Here is a 21,483-nt window from a genome sequence, read left to right as displayed (position 1 = left end):
AGATGCCTGGCTTTGTTACTGTGGTTTTTTAATTATTATTTTATTTATACTTATTTTTGCCTGTGACAACCTACATACAGCTCTCAAGTAGGTGACTGCTATATCATCTAACATTATCCTAAATAAAATAAAACTTGAAAGCAAAGAACATAACTGAAACCTGTTCATTTTTTAATGAAAATCCAAATTGCAATCTACATGTTAGCTTTGCATTTGGAAGTTAACATTGCCCAAGTACATGGATCTATGCCAACAGCTAAAGCAACATTACAACTTTTGTGGCATTCAAGCATTTCAAGCAGTTTTAAAATAAGCTAAATAAATTAAAACCTCACTCCTTTTTCATCTACGGCCAACGGTTATTAGAGAGAATTTGCTTCCTGATCAAAGAAATACAGAGGTGTTAGCAAACAGGGACTCTTTTTGGTTTTGGTAAGATTGTCAATGACAATTCTTTGATGTTATGATTGGATGAAATACAGTTTGGCTGTATTTCGCATCTATAATAGCATGTATATTTTTTCCTTCCAAAAACAGAAATCTTATAACATATTAGTTTCCATTTTCAGACAGCTTTAATATAAAAGCACACATTTTTTTCATGTCGTTTTCTTTCTGGAAATGACTAAGTGTGTCTGCTCCTGAATACTCTGTGACTTGTCTGCCAGATGCCTGATCCAGTTTCCATGGACCAAAATGAGGCTTAAACTACCACACTAAACACACACGTGCAATTTTGGCAAGCTCATGATATGAAGAGAAACAGCACTGAGCACTTTCCTACTGACCTGGGACAGAAGCTGTACTCTCCTTTATTTACGCTGTACTGTTTCAATAGCTTGCTAGAGATTGTGCTTATGCTGCCCTTCCATATTCACAGGAAAGCTTCTTCATGTTTATATATTCTACCTTCACTCTCTCACACAACAAAACTTAAGAAGCATCTGCACAACTGCCTGACTTAATCCTTTGGAGTTAGTCACTCACTCGTTAAAGACAGAGGATCCAGTCAGCTGCAGATCAGGTACGATCATTTTTCAGCTCTGGGCTTCAGGCTCTCTCCTTTACCTCCTTTGCCTCTCCTTTATGATTTATTAATCCTTTATGACTATTTCACACCAGTGGGGGAATTTCTTTTCCTCACCTTTCCCTTTTTCTCGTTCCTGAAGAGGTGGTTTATTCTCACCCAATTCCTTCCACTACAAAGCATTTAACAAGAGAGAAACTGCTACTGAGGTGTTGCTAAATCTGGGAAAAGTTCAGTATGATGCTTTAATAGTAATAAAAATTAAGTGCCAGTGCTTCTGAACACCAAATTAAGTGATATCCAGAAGCACTGTGTCAATAGAAATCATAAGAAGCATCAAAAAAAGGCAGTTTTGGTAGTTCTCTACACCTTTGCATTCTCTGCATCCTGCATTTAAATATACCTAGGAATCTGGTGACACATATATAAAAATAGATATTCCAATTAACAAATACTCCCAAGCATCAACTTCACATTCATTCTATTGCACATTATATAGGGCTAATGTTGCTGGGTTTTTTTGTTTGTTTGTTTTTGCCACTATGCTGCTTCTTTATGTTTATATACAGCATCTGGCTATATTTTGTAGAACCAGAAAATATGAGGCCAATTCATCAATGCCTTGCACCATCTGTAGTTAATCCATTTGTGTAAAGTAAATGCAAATCAAAGATCTTTCATTACAGTGTTAAACATCAAAGTTCCTAAATCAGATTTTGTAAAATTTTATTAATTTCTAAATACTAGAACACTTATATGATGACATTAAGAGGTTATCATAAGTACAGTAAATGTTTGCACATCCATAAGCAAACAGATTTAAAAGCAGTGACAAATTTCCTACCTTTCAGGACTTATCATTTGATACAGCAATGAAATTTTAGTCTCCCTTCCACAAAAAGCACAATGCACAAGAAAATCTAAACAAAGACAGAACTTTTTCAAAAATCCCAGCTCTTAAAGATGATTTTTTATAGACACAAATAGTACGTTCGAATTGAATTCAACATCAAGATCAATATTCTTACTTCCTAAGATTTCAGTATTTTCCTTGCAAAGCAAGTGCAGGAAGGCACAAGTGAGGATAGAGTCTGAATTATAGCCTTTATATAGGTTCAGTGTAATCATATGTAGTGTTAGCTCTTCAGATACATGTCAAGACACTTGGTACATTGCTAAAGATACAGCTCTTATGGGAAGAGAGAAAAGCAAAATAATTTATTTGAGTGATAGAACAGAGACAGGATCTGTTATTTCAGTGTCTACTACTCCCTTCCTTCCTAGGGCAGAAAAATCATTTCCTGATACAGAATGCCAAACTCATGTTACTCGTTGTCCACACCCCATCTTCCAATATGAAAAGATTTCTCTAGCATAATGTGACAGCATCATTAACTGCGAGAGAGACAACCAAGTTTCCCATATGGGCAGATACTGTCCTGATGGTGTGGAGTTTGAAGTCCATTTCCTGAAGACATAATCTATATCCCAAGGTATACCAAGGAACAGGATGATGAAAGCATTGACCTGGTAATTAATAAGCACATTTTATTTTTGACTCTACATAGAGACCTTGTACTACATTTCCCTGTATTTAAAATGAATATAATAAAATGCCTCCCATGCAAATCTGCTCCAAGACCATTTCAGAAAAAAAAGGTCTAGCTATTAACATTGCTAGATACAAAGTGGAGATCCTAGCCATGGACACAGTATAAATAACTAGTATGCAATGTTGCGAGCAATTGGATACCTAATTGTAAGCATTTATTGTCATTTTAAATGTCCTAAAGCCTTCTATATTGTCTCCTGCTTCAGCTCTGAAGAAAAAGGTCCTAACGTTGTATCTATCAGAATACCCTGAAGTTTTCTATACCACGGGGAAATCTAATCCATCAATAGAAGCCTATATTTAAGTGCCTACTTTGCAGCCAAATGTCGCATCATTCAAGTTCATTTTTACCAAGATAACTCCCTCTTTGTTAAAACTTCTTTTTGTTACTATGTCCTTCTTAGTGGTTATTTCTCCATATAAAAATGCAATGTATTAAGAAAAAGAACACCATTATTTTTTCTCTTCAGGTATGTAATCTTCATCAACATTAAAGGCACTGAAGCCTCTGCAGAAAGCACGCACAGAACAGACCTCCTTGAGGAGGGAGTGTATCAACACTGGTATCAACTAGTGAAGAGACATCAGTCTCCCTTTAATACAAGGACGTGGTAAGTTTTGTTTGTACTCTCTATGAAGGTAACTTCGTAATGAGCTAACAGTTCAGAAAGACAATCTCGTTGGAAAGCAACCCTCAAGGGAGATCCTACTGTTACATTACTTGTACATTATTTGTCATGGCAGTATAAACACTACTGTCAATCTGAATTCTTCACTGTAGTTTAACACATTTCTGATCTGATTTAAAAACAAACAAACAAAAAACAAAAGACAAAGTCTTTATTAAAAAAAAATAATATTATAGGTTATTTTTTACTACCTACTCCAAGAAGTGATTATGTTGTCTAAAATCATGAACTCCAACCTTCAGAGGAGAAAAGCCGAGAAAAACACTGTCTCTACCTCTCTATAGAAGAGTATAATCTACAAAGACGAGCTTTGCAGCAAATTAAATTAAATTTAAATTTAATTAAATTGGATGCACTTGGTCTGGATGATCTTACAGATCTTTTCTATGGTCCTATGACTGTCTTCATCTTCAACAGTGACTAAGACTTGTTCACAGCTATCTTTTGTGTGCACCTCCATTTTGTTAAAATAAGATAACAGTGATGACAGGGAAGAGTAGGAAAGAGTAGCTGAATAATAGTAGGAAAAAATAAAATGTACAACCAGCAACTCAAGACATATAGAAGGATTTTTTTGTCTCAGTTGTTTGTAGAGATAGAGGATCATCATAGAACACAATCACAGAGGGGCTTGGGTTGGACGGGCTTCCAACTTCTCCGTCATGAACAGGTTTATGAGTTTTAATCCTTTGCGACCAAAATCTTTTCAGTAATTTGCCAAGAACTGTATTTTACAGTATGAGAAGGAAATAAGTTATAGTCCAGACAGTAGGAGAAGAATATGCACCCCTGAACTGTAACTAGACAATAAGTTCAAAAAAACAATCACTAAGCCTTACCCAAAAGTACATTTTTGAGCTATTAACTTTTGAAAGTGGAGGCACCCATAAGTAAAACCACAGATCAGTGAGCATTTGAACAACTTCACATTCACACACAGAATATTACATTGTATGATCAACATACAAAAGATTAATGTCCCATTTTCTTTATATATACTGAGTTATTTTTGTAAACAGACAATAATGGCCAACCTAGTGAGTAATTGGTAACATGTCCCAAATGAGCAGTTGAAGATCTTGTTGCTTTGTGGCATCTCAGACTAATAACATGGCATTTGCAGCAGAGTGGCAACCCTGCAGTAACCAATCCCTTCTGCAACCAATCCCTTCAGCATGGTAAGGGGGCTGGGTGTTATGAACTGTTGTTTGAAAGGGTGATGGACTCTACCAGAATTGCAGCTGTATCATTCCGTTTAAAAAAGAGAACAAAAAAACCCAAAAAAACCTTCTGAATTTACTGAACATTTTCTTTACATATACAGGGACAGAAAAGTTGATTGTTGCTAATATACAAGTTCAGGTGTTTACTTTCATGAGAGTATTTATTCTCACATAATGCTGTTCTCCCTGAAAGTTATAAGGGAATAATCATTGTACTTTTAACTCCAATTGAGATAGGACTTTTCTTAGACATTCCATTTTAATACAGCACTGACTCAATACCTTATATAAGTATTACCAGGAAAAAAAAAAGGAAAAAAAAAATCCTACTACCTATTACAATACTAATTTCTCCTAAGCTCTATACAGGTTGCTTTTCTGAGTTTATTTTGCTCATCTGTAGTAAAGTACATTTAAATATTTAGGAAAAAAAAAAAAAAAGACAAACCCAAAAAGCAGTATTTCTTTAGCCTTGTTTTTTTCAGATATATTTATCACCAACAGCACTTCTGCATGCATACACAGGAGTTGCAGAAATTACATATTTGTTTTTTTGAGTCAGAGCAGTAAGACAGTGGTAAAACTCCATCTGGCAAGCAAGCAAAAGTTCATTTTTGTGTTTCTGTTATCGTTAAGTGTTATTCAAGATCCTCATTACGCTTGTCATCCTAGTGCAAGGTTAATTAGAATTAATAAATGCTGTACTGATCCAAAAGAAAGAAAGGGCAAATGGAGAGAAACATGCTAATTATTATCCATCCAAAGTAAAGAAACTTGACACAGGGCATGCTATGCAGATGGACCAATCTTGAGCTGAAGAGTCAAAATAATGTATTGGAAAAATTACTCTTCCTTTCGATATTGAATTTAAAAGGCATATTCTGTATCTTAATGCTCTATTTTAAAGAAAATATCAACCATAAATCTCAGCATAGAACACAAAGAGCATTTAATCCATTACTGAACTTCTTGGCAACTTATAGATATTCAATTAATTTTTATGTTTCCCTTGTTTTTCTTATCTGTTGAGGAGAAATGATTATGATTTAATCTACAATGTAAGATATTTTGAAGTTTATGGAACTTCAAAGAAAATTAGATACTGTATCCCTACCTGCTAAAGCACCACAAGAATATTAGAAAGTAAGAGTTAAGAGTGTGTTTAAGACTTTTTTTTTTTTTAAATAGTGATTGGTGTACTAATAATACAGAGATCAATCTCCCTAGGGCCCCAAATTCTCACACTTTTTCTATATACATATACACATGTATGAATACAGATCAAAACTGGGAGGCTGTTATGAGCTTAATACTTCAGAAAATAAGATTGCTTTTTAAAAATGTTCTTATGTAATCTTCCCCTTTCCACTGACAATTTATGCATGACTTTTTTGAAAAGAAAATTAAAACGAGAAGTTTCTTCTGAATCAAATACTCTCTAATCCATGGAAATATTTTCTGTTTCAGGAAAAAGAGCATAGCAAAGAGTTATTATGCTCAATTTTTTAAAGATCAATGAAGTTTACTCTAAACCAGTAGAAAATTACAGAGCCTACCTTTCTTCGCCAATACACTATCCTATTACTCTCCTGAATGGCTTCGTTTCTAAATAAGAGTTTAGTTAAAAGCTCCATGTACATATATGGTGTTGAAAATTCAAACAAAGACTTTCAAATACCTGAGATCCTTATCACTGTGCATCTCTCTGCATAAATGAATGTACTTTCTAGAAAAGTCTAATAAATTCACATTAAACTTTTAAGAGACATTGACAGCATAGTTTTGTTACCCAGCTCCTGGCTAGCACCATCATAGAACACCATTTATTTCATTTGTGTTTCTGTTGCATCCCAGAACAACCCCAGATTTGGATTGTAGAAATGTACTCTGAATTAGGAAGTTTACTGGGGAACAAAGTTGATTTAAAGAATAGCTAGAGAAGTTTTAGAGAAATGAAGAACATTCTCGTACACTGTATGAAAGCTTGACAATTTGGGGGTAAACACAGTGAAGTACAGCCACAGGCAATCAAAACCAAAATGAGTAATGGCAAAATATTTGTTTTTTTGCATTAAGATATGAACTCTCTCTTGCTTACTTGTGACTAGATACCATCTCAGTAGAAAAAACAAAGTCATGTATTTCACTAATACACTGTTTACACAGCATGCTGGAAAAGAAACTTACAATGCAACTCTTGGTAATATTTCAGGTGACACAAAGTGTTACCTCTGGAGCTTACCTGCTCTGTAAGCAATTTTTTCTGTGTTTGCCTTCAACAAAATCAGCTATGACTCAGCTTCATTGAAGTGTACACATCAAATGTCCAACAGATCTGGTATAATCAACTCCACACATTCTGTTCCTTGAAAGTTTCTAGTTTAGATTTATGACAACTCAATAATACTGATCTCTCAAACATATATTCTTTTTTTTTCTCATTTTAGACAAAATGCACTTTATGTAACCTGTCATACTGTATAACAGTCGGTGAATGACAAATATGCATTTCTACTTTAAGTAAAGGTTTGAGATCATCAACAACACATGCAATCCTGACAGATTGTTCTTCTGTGACCCTCTTCAGGGAACATATTTCAACTTCCATAAGTAACCAAGTGGAATTTTTTTTATTTATTAATGTTTGTGAGTTTGTATTTTAGGATAAACAATACAAATAAATGTTCAAGACTGTCACTGTGATATACAATTATGTTTTCATTTTTGATATTTGCAGTACTTCAAAGATAAAGTATTTCACGCAATGACACTTTTTTTAAAAAAAAAATTTTTGATAGTAAATCCAAATGTTCAGGAAAATCTTAGTAATTAGATTATTCAACAGCAGAACAATCAACTTCAGAGCCCTACAACAGGGTCTCCAGTCTTAATAATCCAATAAACCTCTACAGATTGCAGACTACATAGCGAGAAGGCTGAGATAACAAGTCACATGGCATTTTATCTTTGCATGAAATACTAGTTGGTAATAATTTCTGCCTATTAGTCACAGCAAAGTAGTACATTTTATTATGAACCCTCTCCTTGGAGATACCACCAACTTTCCCTTTCTATCTTGTAAGAAAAATAAGAAATTCCTCTTCTGAAAAACCCTATTTTCAGTCAGTCTTTACCTTGCGCTACCCCTCCCACACGTGTGATTATGTCACACTCACAGATGAGATCTCATTAACCTGCCTCATCCCTACAGTGTCAGCCTCTCATCCACTTTTAAGATTTTCTCACATAAATATTGATGCCGACTGTGGTGTCAGACCTGCATGGAACACAATTTCCCCTTAAAAATCTCCAAAAATATTTCTTGACTCCCTTTCTGGGATGTGCGCCATTAACTTTACTGCTACATTTGCTGACCAACAGCTTATTATATTCTCCCCATTCCTTCCTCTAATTATTATCTTTCATCTTATAGCAAGACCATCCATCAACTTATACAAATGGAAATTGTTTCTTTGTTCAGTATTGTGTGCAGCAGATAGTTAACTATTAAATGTCAGGATAATGCATAAGAAACAATTCTTAAGTCTGCTGAGTGAGACACCAATGTGTAAGATGTCAGACTGGGAAGTTTACTTGCATGAAGTTAAAATGTGCTTGAATCAAACCTGGAGTCATGTCATATCTCTGTCTTTTGTTCTCTAACTGAAAGAAATGCAATTTAGCCTCAGCTCGTATTTAGGATTTAAAGAGCAAAAACCTCTTTTCCTTCACAATAAGACAACACTCTTGCAAGATACTGGTGTTTTTTCTCTCTATATTTTGAAATGAACATTGATCTAAGCATTTACCATTTGCCATATCATGCAGAGAAGTTATCAGATGCATGGAGTTTAATTAAATATCAGGCAGAAGCCAAAACAGTGCTCAGAATTTTGGTAACAAGCTCTGAAGCAATTTACTTCAGGTAATTGGGAGACATTTGGCTCCAGGCTTCTGTCTAAAAGCCACATGGTTGACGTGAAATGAGCTAATCAGTGACTCAAGTCCAATGGCTAGAGTCCCCATTACCATCACACCCGCCTCTTTGTCTGCTGCCTCAGGATGAATCCTGGCTGTGAGTGGAAGCTAAGCACAGTGCAGGCTCTCTTCCCAGCTTGGTAAAGAAGAGACAAGCTGATCTGCGGAGGTACTGGTGGCAGCAGCTCAGACTAAAGGCTCCGTCCAATTTCAAAAGCCCACATCTTCCATGGAGGCTGGTAACAGGCCATATCATTTTAGGGAAGAGGGAAGTAAATAATTTTCCTAATCTGCTGATTTTATTTCAAGGAAAAGCAGATGGAATAGGTAGAAAAATACATAGGCTATTGACAAATATTAGCATGGAGCTCAGTAGTAGTTTTTCCTCCAGAGCTGTACGCATCAAGTTGTGATGAAGACACAATAATAATGAAATTCACTCAAATAACTGCCAATGAACTTGTTTTAGTTGGTTTCTGCCATACAATTTAATACCAGGTGCCCTTTAACAATATGTTAAAAAACCAGAGTTTATTCTAGAGTATCCGACTTACTGAATTCTTTTAACACCTCTCCTATAGTACCAGCCAAAATTTGTCAACTGCCTCAATCAGACACACCAGAGAATACAGTGTCTAAAGCCCACAGAAAGCGTCTGTACTGATATAGGTTGGTTTGCTTAGCAATAGCAATTAGTACATCAGTTTAAGAAACAATATATTAGTTTAGTAAAAGGAATCAATAACTGATAGTTCTAAAATTTTCCATTTCAGCTTTAGCGGGTGAACAGTCATTCTTCCTCAATAATTTTGCACTGGGAACATAATAGAATATTTTAATCTTTCACCTCAATGATTTTGCCTCACGAGAAGTACTAGTCACAACAGAATACTTTTATCTTTTGCCTCAAAATACGCAAGGATGTTTTCCTCAGATTCCACATAAATTGTTTTTAAGGAGTGGTTCTGTGGCCTAATAAGCAATGGAAATCTTACAAACTGGGGAAAAGCGAACAAAAGTGGATCTAAGGGTTCATTGATGAAGCTGATGGTGAAAAAGTTGAAGAAGTAGGTGGGCACTCGATCATCCTGACTACAACTGAGCATGCCCAAAGGGACATAAGCACATATCTGTGAGAAAGAGAGTGAACATGTATGCCAAAATACTGCATAAGTATGTCTTAGCAGTCTTAATGTAGAACCTGAAATCTGAGAGTGCACATTTGCTTGTCAAGTCGTTCAGTGCTTACTGTGAGGAACAAACGAATGCCACATTCTAACACCACATTGAAGTTAGAGAGTTTTCTTCCTGGATTTCAGATGACAATTTGGCAACCTGGATGGCACTCGAACCCAAAATCACCAGCCTATATCAGCACTCAGTCAAGGCCAGCTGAAAGGGAAACGCTTTACCCCTGGATCCAACCTTTCTCAAAAAAGCTGTAAATAACATGTGCTGGTAGGTCCTGTAAGCTTCTGTGATGCAATATTACTGCTTTCTCTCCAGACCTCCATATGCCAGATTTCCCTTAAAATTAATAATTTAATTCTGAACTTAACCAGCAATTTTAGTAACAAATCTTCAGAAAAATATACGCGTGATTATGCCAGTCTCTTTCTATTTTATTACATAGACTGATCAAAGAAGAGCTGCACCATGGCTGTGCACACTTTTAGCAGTTCTTTCAGACAAAGCTTTACTTGCTTAAAAAATGAATTTCGCACTTCACCAGAGGATCTAACTCAGCTGAAGCTAATGTACAAAGAATCTGATAACAACACTCCCTAAATGTAACATAAATTAGTACTCCACATTTATTGCTTTGGACAATTTTCATATTTGCAAACTTCAACAGAACTAGCATAAGCGATAAAATCAGGAAGAACTAATTTGTCTGTAGATCTCTGCTTAAATTATCACCATCAAGATTATTATGCATTATGAAAAACTCCTGAATGTTTTGCTATTTTTAATCATACCAGTTGCTTATTTAAAAATACACATAACACACAAATCAAAATATTCTTATGAACAATAAGACCGATGTGACAGGGTGATAGTCAGATTTCACAGATTAATTTCAATAATGCCAGCTCCAAAATTGTGTCCATCAGCATGAAATGCACAGTTTCTCAGGCAATTCCATTCTCAAGAGTTCAAAGCACCATGACTAAGATGTTTATAATAAGGCAGCCAAGATGAAGTTCAAATCATAAATGAAAATGTACTTCTCTAGAGTTTTTCAGAAACACAGCTTGACAAAGTGACCAAAATAAAAACGTCATTTTTTGCAGATCTCCTCAGGGAAAATCACTAAGATCCTCTTTGCTGTAATTGTAGGTGTTCTGAATTTTCTTTAACCTCTGCCACTGAGTAGGATTTGAATATATACATTATTACTTTGTTACTAACTCTGGAAGCAGCATCTTCTGTCTTTCAGAGATGCTACATTCAGTTGCTACAGATAAAAACACAACTCACAAAAAACACTTCGTACAGAATAATAAACAAAAGCGAAATAAATAATATAATTCCACTTCATAATTTTGCAGTTTATTAAAAGAATGTATGATTCTAGTGTATAAAACTGAATTTAGCTAAAAGTAGACCTGAATAGATGCAAGGAAGATACACAAGCTTATACAGATCTTTTAAGCACTGCTGAACTTCTAAAATCACACATCCAACTTAGCTAATTCAAGATAAATGTGGTTAAAACAGATCTTTAGTGTTATGTTCCAAAGGAACTTAAAATTGCTTTCCTTTAATCATTATATCAAAATACATTTTCAGTACTAGAATAATCAACATTGTTTAAAAGAAGCATTTTTTTATTTGTGTACTTAGTTTCCACCTCAATTATGCTTCATGTTATCTAGTTCTTTCATAGGTCTCTGTATGTAATCCAATTTTTAAGCAAAATATATTAATAAATGAGTGAAATCATATGCATATTCACAAACAGGAAAGCAAAGCTCAGACTAGAGCTGACACAAATCAGTTCATGAAACAATGAGTTTACAGTCCGTGAAACAGAGGAATCGATGGTTAGGATAAGAAATTAAGAATTCATTATCTAAGAAAGTAGATAAAATCTAGGAAGACAACAGTAATTACTTAAAATGGAATTAAAACTGGACTCCAAGGGTAACATATCGACTTCCAGAAAATGAAAAATTGCAATGAGATTTTTAATGATCATAAATATTCAGAATCTCAGGTTTTAATTGTCACTGAAAGATAGAGAATCACAAAGAAATTGGAAGAAATGCCATCTGTGTAGATCAGGGGTATTATAATGGGAGAAAAGGGTCAGGGTGGAGGGACAAAAACTAAAGAAAGCATTGCTTCAATTGAGAACTACACATTAAATTAAAGAAAAGTGACATTAGTCAAGGCCTTGTTAACTTCTACCACATTCGCACTAACCCAAACTTAATCAACATAAAAACGAGTTCTACATTAAATCTAATTCAACAGCATGCTCAAAAGTCTGCTCTCTCATTGACTTTTGTCAACTCTTACAGCACAGAGTTAAAACAAAAAGACTTCAGAAGACAAAAATTTACAATCTCTTATATATCCAAATATTCCTAAAACAAGTCCTAAAGACTATTTCAAGCAAATGATGACAAAACATGCCTTCTGGTCAGTTAGCCTAAATCTCATCTAAAGATTTAACTGTCTCAGGCAGAGCGATCATTAAAGAAAAAGAAACAAGGAACATGAAGACAGAAGAGAATAATCTTGTTCTTTTTCACTAGTCAGAAAGCAAAGATGTTGAAGAGCTGTTGACTATCAGCTTACACCAAGAACAGAGCTTGATGACACCAACACATTCCTGAGTTGTCCCGGGCTATTCAATGTGGAAAAAGGAAGGAAAGACAATTATTTTTCTTGGGCTTTGAAGTCCTTAAGACAGTTGCTTAAATTCACTGATCACATGGGCACCTCACTTTATAAACTCTTGAGCAGTAATACAGGATTCTGTTGTTCAGAGAAGTTTCTCAGAACCAGATCCTTCTAACTCTGGGAAATAACTGTTGAAAATCTAAAAATTTTTAGTTCTCATTTTTATTTACTCGTTTTTTAACTACAGGGAGATGAAGAAAAGCTGTTTTCAAGTGCTCTTCTTTACTTACGTCTTCAGGAAGGTTATTTAAATTCACTTTCTACATGCCTCTATGGACTTGTCTTCATAGTTCTAATCCAGAAGAGCTGTAACATTTTATTTAATTCATTGATAAACTGGGCATGGAGTTCTTGGCAAATTCAGCAAAACTGATGCAGCTGCGCAGAATTGAAGTCTGGCTTAGACTTTTACTTTCCTTACACTGGCATTGAAGATTATTCCAGGCTGCCACAAAACTGCTTTAAACTTTCATTCCATTCCTGCCCTTAGTTATGCTGATTGTTAGGAACTTGCCTTCAGCAGAGAGCTTTCACCGACTCCCAGATTGGCTGCTTGGATTTACAACATTATTTGGCCCCACAGTGTAATGTTTTCCTGACTTCTTTTCCATGGTAGGTTAGTCTTTGGTAAGGCTGACATAAGGTTATTTAGAGGAGTTAGATGTCAGAATGACAGGTAATAGCAGGATCCCAGGAGAGATCCAATTTCACAACCATTAGTTCCTTTTCGTACATTATTATAAAGCAATACTTCTGATGCCTTGAAGTAGCCTCAATAAAGCACTGTTAGAAGAGCTCCTTTCTCCTTCTTTCTTGCAACTCCCTAGCTCCACTTCACATTACCAGAAGTGAATTAAATCTAAGAGCAATGAATTCCAAATACACCACTGAAATGCCCAATTTATGTCTCATTCATTCACGAAAACTCTAGTTTTGTGCCAATATGTTTTCTTACTACCAATCATTTTGTCATTCCTTTCTTATTCCTGCAGGGTTTTGGGACAATATAGAATAGAATGAAGGCGTATACCTTGGGAAACTCATGTTCATTCTTTATCACCATCAACTGTAGAAATTTCTCACTGAAATTCAACATTTCACAAACATGCCTGGTATTTTACCAACTGTGGATATTATATGATACTATATTAAATGAGAAGAAAATATTCAGATACAACTGTTTTCATTATGAAAAAATTTAACAGAGTTGACAAATACCACAAATAGGTGGTTACTGGATTTTTTTTTTCAGAGACCGTAACAAAAATCATGTCCTACCAAAATAACTTTTAATTAAAGCAGGTATCCTTACAAAACTTTTTTATTTTAAAAGTAATGCAGACATCAATCAACTTCTATTCTATCAAGATATTTGTTCCAGATACTGGAAACTAAGAACTTTAAATCCTTCCGGTTTGGATTCCACAGACAAGTCCACACCCTAGAAGCTACTTCTCTCCTGTAAGATATACAGAAGGCAGTCCACTTGCATTTTAGACAGTATTTGCATAAATACATTATTTAAGTTTAACACACTACAGTAAGGCTTAGGATTATGCTGAAATTTTGTAAATAGTTTCAAAATATGCAGTATTTAAGGTTCTGCCACTAGTAATTAGAGAATACATTAATTAAACTGATAACTGAACAAAGTGGTTAACATCATAACAAATAAAATATTAGCAGCAGAGAAAATTAACGCTTTCAATTGAATTTCAAATTAGAGAAACATAAAAGGGGAAGAAAAAACTCTTCATGTGCCTTCATAAACAAAAGAGAGGTTGGATGTAGAAGTAAAGACTGAAGTAAAATGGAAAGGAACTATTATAGTTCATAACAGTTCTGTATAAGTTTCCTAGAATAATGAGTTTAATTGAAATAAGCAGGTTAAATTTTTCATTGTCTTGCCTTCCTTTGACTATTAAAGCATTTTAGTAACTTGTTTCTCCCTCCTGCACAACACTCTCCAAGCCTGGTCACACACTGAGCATACATATTATGTCACATGTATGCACAGCCTCGTTTCTCCTACTACCATCTGACATGACAAAAGCATAACAACCAACTGCATTCTCTGTCACTCATTTTCCAAACACCTCATACGTTAAGAATCACTAAAAAACTTTAAGTGGGTACTCTCACATTTTTGAGAGTGAGCAAAACTACGCATCCATTCAACCTCTGCTAAAACAAAGCTCCTCCTAGAGTTCTATGAAATGAACACCAAGATCAAGACTACCAAGCACAAGGCTACCTCCTGTAGTGCTCCTGGTTGCAAAACAGTCTTTTATGTTTTTTAAAATAATATATTTATTTCCCATTGCTGCATGAGTGCCTTTCATTGGAAAGATGTTTCAGTCTCAAGAGAAGCCATCCTTCTGAACCAGTGCAGAAGGAAACATGAGATGAAATTCAAGTAATGAGGAACTCCTTCATAGGATAAGCACTAGTTACCAGATTTCCATTTGCAAGTAAATCATGGTTTCTGTAAAAGGATTTTCTGTATTTATGTATAAATACTTTTTTAAAAACATAATCTGTGATTGTATTCTAACCCATTTCAATCGCTTAAGAAAGCCTTTAACTCAAATCATTTAAATCCTCTTGCAGAACTATTATTTTCAGGCTTCTGTTTCTAAGAAGCATAAAAATCACAGCACTTGCTTCAGCACTGCCCGACCCTGCTGCCCTACAAAGCAAATACTGAATCAGTAACAGGAGAACAAGTATACTTTAAGTTAGTAACGTTATGTGAAACAAATTTTCCCTCCTCTGATATTTAATGTTTTAAATACAACTGTTCACATGAGACATTCTGGCAAAACAGATTCAATCCACACCACAATGTAAAATGCCAGCGAGCTTGGAAACACTACCACTAAATCTGCTTCATCAGGCTTCCTTTCTGTGCCAATCTCTTTAAAAATTCAGCATTTGCTAGCCTGGTTTCTACATTACTTCAATCCAGCTGAAACAATGAAAAAGAAATAGCATAAGAAATGCAAAAAAAAAAAAACCAAAACCAGTATTTCTCAAATTATCCCCTTAAGTACACTATATCACTGACCGCTTGCTAACCAGCGCATTGAAAATTATCACAGCATCTTTTCTATGCCTAAATTCTCAAAGAGAGGATTTTAGTACAAAGCAACAAATAACGTCTAGCTGGGCAGTTCGACAGGCTTTTCATTGGTATTTTCACATCTTGGGAGCCAGGGGCAGTAATGCCTATTGTTTCTACTTTTCAATCTACCAACTCCCAGTATGCAACTCTAGTAAAGAGACTTTCTTCTGTATCAGTCTCAGTGTGAAAAATAAAAATAAAGATTGTTACTGTATGTTACACACAGTCATACATCTTAAAGGAAAGAAGAAAAAAAAACAGCAGATATTTTTTCACACAAGTAGTTCAAATAAGGAACTTTTTTCTACAGAGCTCTTGATCCAGGGCATTATAAATGCTTTACGTTACAAGGAGTAAAAGACTGAGTGACAAAATGCATGGAATAGAAAAACACTGAGGACCAAATCACTTCTCTGTGAAGTCCATAACCCACCAGTTTTGAAGGAAGCAGTTCCTAAGCCATCAATTTTGAAGGATCATTTTAATGCACTGACATAGATACTTTGTTTGGTTTACCGCGTATTCCAAATGCATATCTTCCTGGTGTGATCATTCCCATGACTAGGGTGTAGTTATTGACAGCTACAAGCTGTTCAGATGGGAATGGTGAATAAAGAGGGGAGTGTTGCCACATGCATCAAGAAAGGAATAGAACATGAAGAACGGTCCCTAAAGAATAGTCATGAGTAACTTGAAAGCCCGGTGACAGTTAGAGAGTGAGGCAGCAAAGGAAAACTTGTGATTAGTGCCTACTACAAGCCATCCAATTAAGTGGAGTCTGTCAATGAGGCCTTTTACCTCCAACTAAAGGAAGCATCACAATTGCAACTGTATGTCCGGCTGGGGGATTTCAACCACCTGGACAACTGCTAGAAAAGTAGCATGGGGAGCAGTAGATAATCCAAAAGGTTCCTACAATGCATTGAAGATAACTTCCTGCATCAAATAATAGAAGACTCCGCTAGGGAGGATGGACCTATTGCTCATCAATACAAATTAACTGATTGGCGACATCAGGATTGGAGCCTGCCCAGGCTGTAGCAAAACAGAGAGAAGAAAATGCACAAGCAGTGGAAACGGGGACAGATATTGTGGGAAGAGTACAAAGAAAATGCTAGGCTGTTCAGTGATGGGGTCAGGAAAGCCAAGGCCCAGCCTGAACTAAACTTGGCAACCAAGCCAAGAAGAACAAGAAAGGCTTCTACAGGTACCTCACCCAGAAAAGCAAAATCCAGAAGGGTGTTTTCCTCCTAATGAGCGACAGAGGCAGGCTGGTAACAACAGACAAGGAGGAGGATGAAGTACTTAACTTTTTTGCCTCCATCTTCTCTGATAACTGCTTGCCACACAGCCCTCAAATGTTTGGTTTCCAAAATGGGATCAGAGAGGGGATCTTACCACTGTAAGCAAAGACCAGTTTTGTGACCACCTGAGAAATCTGAACATCCACAAATCTACGGGTCTCAATGACATGCATCCCAGAATGCTGAAGGAACTGGCTGATACAGTCACCAAGACGCTCTCAGTGACACTTGATAAGTTGTGACAATCAGGTAAAGTCCCTGGTGACTGGAAAAAAGACAACATCACACCTATATTTAAGAAAGGTAAAAAGGAGGAGCCTGGGAATTACCAACCCGTCAGTCTCACCTCCGCACTGGAGAAGATCGTGGAGCGTATGTTCCTGGAAGCTACGCTACGGCACACAGAAGACAAGGAGCTGATTCAGGAGAACCAGCATGGCTTCAACAAGGGCAAATCCTGTCTGACCAACCTTGACCAACCCTGTAGCCTTTTATAATATGGTCACTGCACGAATAAAAAAAGGAAAAGCTATTGATACCATCTATCTCTTCAGTAAGCCCTTCAGCACAGTACCCCACAACACCCTTCTCCCCAAATTGTAAAGATATGGATTTGATAGACGGACTATTAAACGGACAAAAAACTGTCTGCAGGACTGAATCCAGAGAGCAGTGGTCAATGGCTCCACGCCTGAACAGAGATCAGTGATGAGTGGTGTCCCACAAGGGTCAGTGCTGGGACCAATACTTTTTAGTATCTTCATCAATGACACTGACACCCTCAGTAAGTTTGCCAATGACATCAAGCTGTGGGGTATGGTTGACATACCACAGGGACAACATGCCATAAAGAGAGACCAGGACAGGCTTCAGCAGTGAGCCCAGGTGACCCTCATGAGGTTCAGCAGATCGAAATGCAAGATCCCGCACTTAGTCCAAGGCAACCCTCTCTACCAATATAAGCTAGGGGTTGAAAGCATTGCGCACATCCCTGCTGAAAAAGATCTGGAGGTGCTTGTGGATGGGAAGCTGGACTTGAGCCAGCAGTGTGTCCTTGCAGCTCAGAAAATCAACCATATCCTGGGTTGCATCAAAAGAAGCACAGCCAGCAGGGTGAGGGAGGTGATCCTGCTCTGCTTTGGTGAGCCGTCACCTGCAATAAGGACTCCACCTGAATTCAGATGTGGAGTCCTTACGACATGACATGGACCGGTTGGAGGATGTCCAGAGGAGGGCCACAAAGAAGCTCCAAAGAATGTAATACTCCTCCTACGAGGAAAGGCTGAGAAAGTTGGGACTGTTCAGCCTGGAGAAGAGAAGGCTATGAAGTGATTTGATTGTGGCCTTTCAGTATCTAAAGAAGAGCTCCAGGAAAGAGACAGACTCTTTAGCTGGAGAAGAAGGGGAAATGGCTTCAAGCTTAAAGTGGGAAGATTTAGGTTGGATATCAGGAAAAAGTCTTTTAAAGAAAGGCTGGTGAAGCACTGGAACAGGTTGCTCAGAGATGCAGTGAATCCCTCATCCCTGAAGACTTTCAAGGAAAAACTGGATCAGGCCCCAGGCAACCTGATCTAGCTGTAGGTGCCTCTGTTCATGCAAGGGAGTAGAACTAGTTGACCTTTAAAAGTCCCTGCCAACTCTAAGGATTCTATGATCTTGCATTTTCCTTCATCAGTAAATTTCTACACAGAATACTCTGCTATGATGCATAATGCTTCATGGCATTTATTTAAAATTCACATCTTGGTGGTTTTTTTTTTGTTGTTTTGTTTTTGTTTTTTTTTCCCCAAAGCAGAAAATGCAACAGTGTTGCAGAATAATAAAAAGCTTTTTTTATGTATTGGTATTTAAAAGTACTAAACAGAAATTCACACCTCACTTGTTTAGCACCACCAAAAGTAGGCAGAGAAGGGAGCTCTTCCACAGAGCTCAGTGCCTGCAACCTTTTCAGCACATGCCCCTTGCAAGAAACAGAGATGGGGATAGTAGTTAAGATAGTGGTGAACAAAATTAACCTAGAAATACAAATCTTTATTCGCCATAGCCTCAATTCTTTAAACACAAATACATTAAAAGTTCATGTTACCACAACACCACCATTTGCAGATAGCAGAACAGTATTAATTCGAGTAACAGTTTTTAAACTAGGCTATCTTCTGTTTTACTGATACACAGTATTGCTTACCAAATTATTTTTATCACTTCCTTCTATTCTCCCCATTTCTACTTCCATTTGTCCATTAATTTGTAATCCATAATCATTGACATGATATATTATAGTAAGGATGCTGCTTTTGACCTTAAAATTACAGCCATTATTTTGGATAATGATTTACAGTTACAGTTGAGATATCTATCTCAACAGATAGTTTGATCTTGCAGCTCTTAATTCCTCCCATTAAAGAGCAACAAGACAAACATATATGAACTGAAAAAATGCTTTACTTATTATAGATGACTGAAGTTTTAGCAATGATCATTTTTATTTAAAGAAAATATGTTTACAGCAATGGTGTAGGTGACTAATGAGACTCAACTAACTACCAGGAGGAAAAATAGCATTCTAGTCTACCATTTACCTTTATTATCTCTACAGATAGCAGTTATCTCGGCATACAAATTTTTAGTAGGAGACATACATATTAAGAACGTTAAGAAGTAAAAGTTAAGGAAAGTACATCTGAAAAGGTAAGTCAAATCACATATCTAATTGCAAAATTTCATTTTTTGAAAGACTGCCATAAGGATAGTTGTTCTATACTATCGCTGCCTGAAATTAGTTAACAGTTTTGATTTATTTGTACATTGCTATTTAGAAAATTGTTTTCTAAGTATCCCAATTCCTATAACTGAAAAACTTATATTTGTATTGCTACGTGAAAAAACCATTCCTAACTTGATCTGACACTGGAAAAACGTAGACACTGGAAAACTTAATAAAGTGTGGTCTCTTATTTGACATCTGGAATTTGGGTAGAAAAATAGGTGATACCAAGTCCTTTCTTTTTACTTATTGCCAACACTGCTGTTACTGCTTTTTAAGGAGTTAGTTAACTCAATTCAGTCTCTAAAGAATTTGATCTTAAGCAATATGTCCTGTGAAGATCCCAGCCTTGTGTACTATGGTCTTATTCTGTACCGTCATTCAGGAATAGGATTTTCTTCACTGTAGATATGATGGATGTAAATTGGCCCTTGTATTTTCTTACAAAAGCAGCATGACCAAGTTTTATTCATACAGAAGCTATGTCGCACAGAATGGCATGGAAAAAGACTATTTCAGGCAATAAAATTGGATCTGAGTCATGGATAGCTAAGTAGAGGTGAAATAACAAAATCTTTCCATCTCAGAAATGTCAACAAGTCTCCTAATGTTTGCAAGAGCACAAATAAAAACTGGCATCACAGCAAACTGAAAGTGCAGCTCTGATGGAATTTGGACATCTTTTAGCACTTTCACATTAGAACTTTCTGCAAGAGCTTAACTATATCATGTAATAAATAAATATATTCTGTCCCATTTGATAATTCTCATATAAAAAAAGCTTAAAACAAGCCTAAAATAAAACAAGATTCCTTAAGTCTACCTGTTTATCCTAATATTTTGTTATACAAAAAGGTGTTTAAGGATCTCATAAGTTAAAATGTGTTGAAGAAAAATTAAAAGGAAAAGAAAACACTGGAGGAAATGCTATTGATGAGATCAATATTGCAGGAAGTGTTGATGACATCAAAACAAGGGTAGGGTGTTTTTTTGTGTGTGTGGGTCTGGTATTTTTTTTTCTGTTATTCATTCTTCAGAATCTACTTTTTCCTTTAGTTGTCCTAAATTTTCTTCTGTTTGTGATACAAGATTTATGATCCGATTTATATTTATTTAGCAATATATTCACAGCATAAGCAAGCAGAAAGTCTAGGCAATTAATATGCTAAAACTTAAGGTATTTAATAGATGGGAAAATGATATTGTGAATTATTTACGTTATTTCACAAAGCTGAGACCAGTTTTTTCAGTTTATCTCTAAAAAAAAAAAAAACACCCGAACAGAACATAAAATGAAAAATATGAAGAAAACATAGCTTTAATCCCTCAGCATTTGCTGACATTTGTGTAAAACAGCTCTGAGCTTCACCTCTGAAGGAAAGGCTGTGGAACACTCTGAAGATACTTTCTTTTTCTCTTTCATAAGAGGAAAAGGTGAGTGTAGTAGAGGCTGTTCAAAATATTTTGCACTTTTGGAATAATTCTGTAGAGAAATAACTAGACTAAGTGAAAATACTACTGATGAGGTATTTTTAGATGTGGAACAACGAGCAAAAAACATAGCACAGTCTTAGGGAGCTAGCAGCAAAATCAGTGCAAAAACTTGCCAGCTCTCAGTCACAACAATCTATGACTCTTAGGCCCTTTTCAACTGCAACACAGTTGTCAAAAACACTGCTAAGCAAGTTTGCTGTTGTACATAGCAAATCACTGCTGATTTCAAAGTTACACTAATTAAGGGATTTCCACTCCATTTCTCTCCGAGACGTCATTTTTCACTATATATAAACGAGCACATACAGTCACCCATGCACATTCCCAAATCAGCCAGAGGGTACTGTTAATGTAGC

At 36.1% G+C, this 21,483-nt stretch overlaps 1 long non-coding RNA gene across 1 annotated transcript in view; it reads right to left on the bottom strand.

The window, feature by feature from the left end:
- Positions 1 to 2,102: 2,102 nt before the first annotated feature.
- LOC122180373 overlaps positions 2,103 to 21,483 on the bottom strand; it is an 80,208-nt gene continuing 60,827 nt past the window's right edge. Inside the window, exon 3 of the long non-coding RNA XR_006179037.1 lies at positions 2,103 to 2,554. This is a non-coding gene — a long non-coding RNA (uncharacterized LOC122180373). The remainder of the gene's footprint in view (positions 2,555 to 21,483) is intronic.

This window comes from Lagopus leucura, unplaced genomic scaffold (assembly GCF_019238085.1).
Source record: "Lagopus leucura isolate 7727_CA_CO unplaced genomic scaffold, USGS_WTPT01 Super-Scaffold_100004, whole genome shotgun sequence".
In the NCBI taxonomy this organism is placed as follows: Eukaryota; Metazoa; Chordata; class Aves; order Galliformes; family Phasianidae; genus Lagopus; species Lagopus leucura.
The sequence above is the reverse complement of the archived record's forward strand: the minus strand, read 5'-3'. Positions and strand labels throughout refer to the sequence as shown.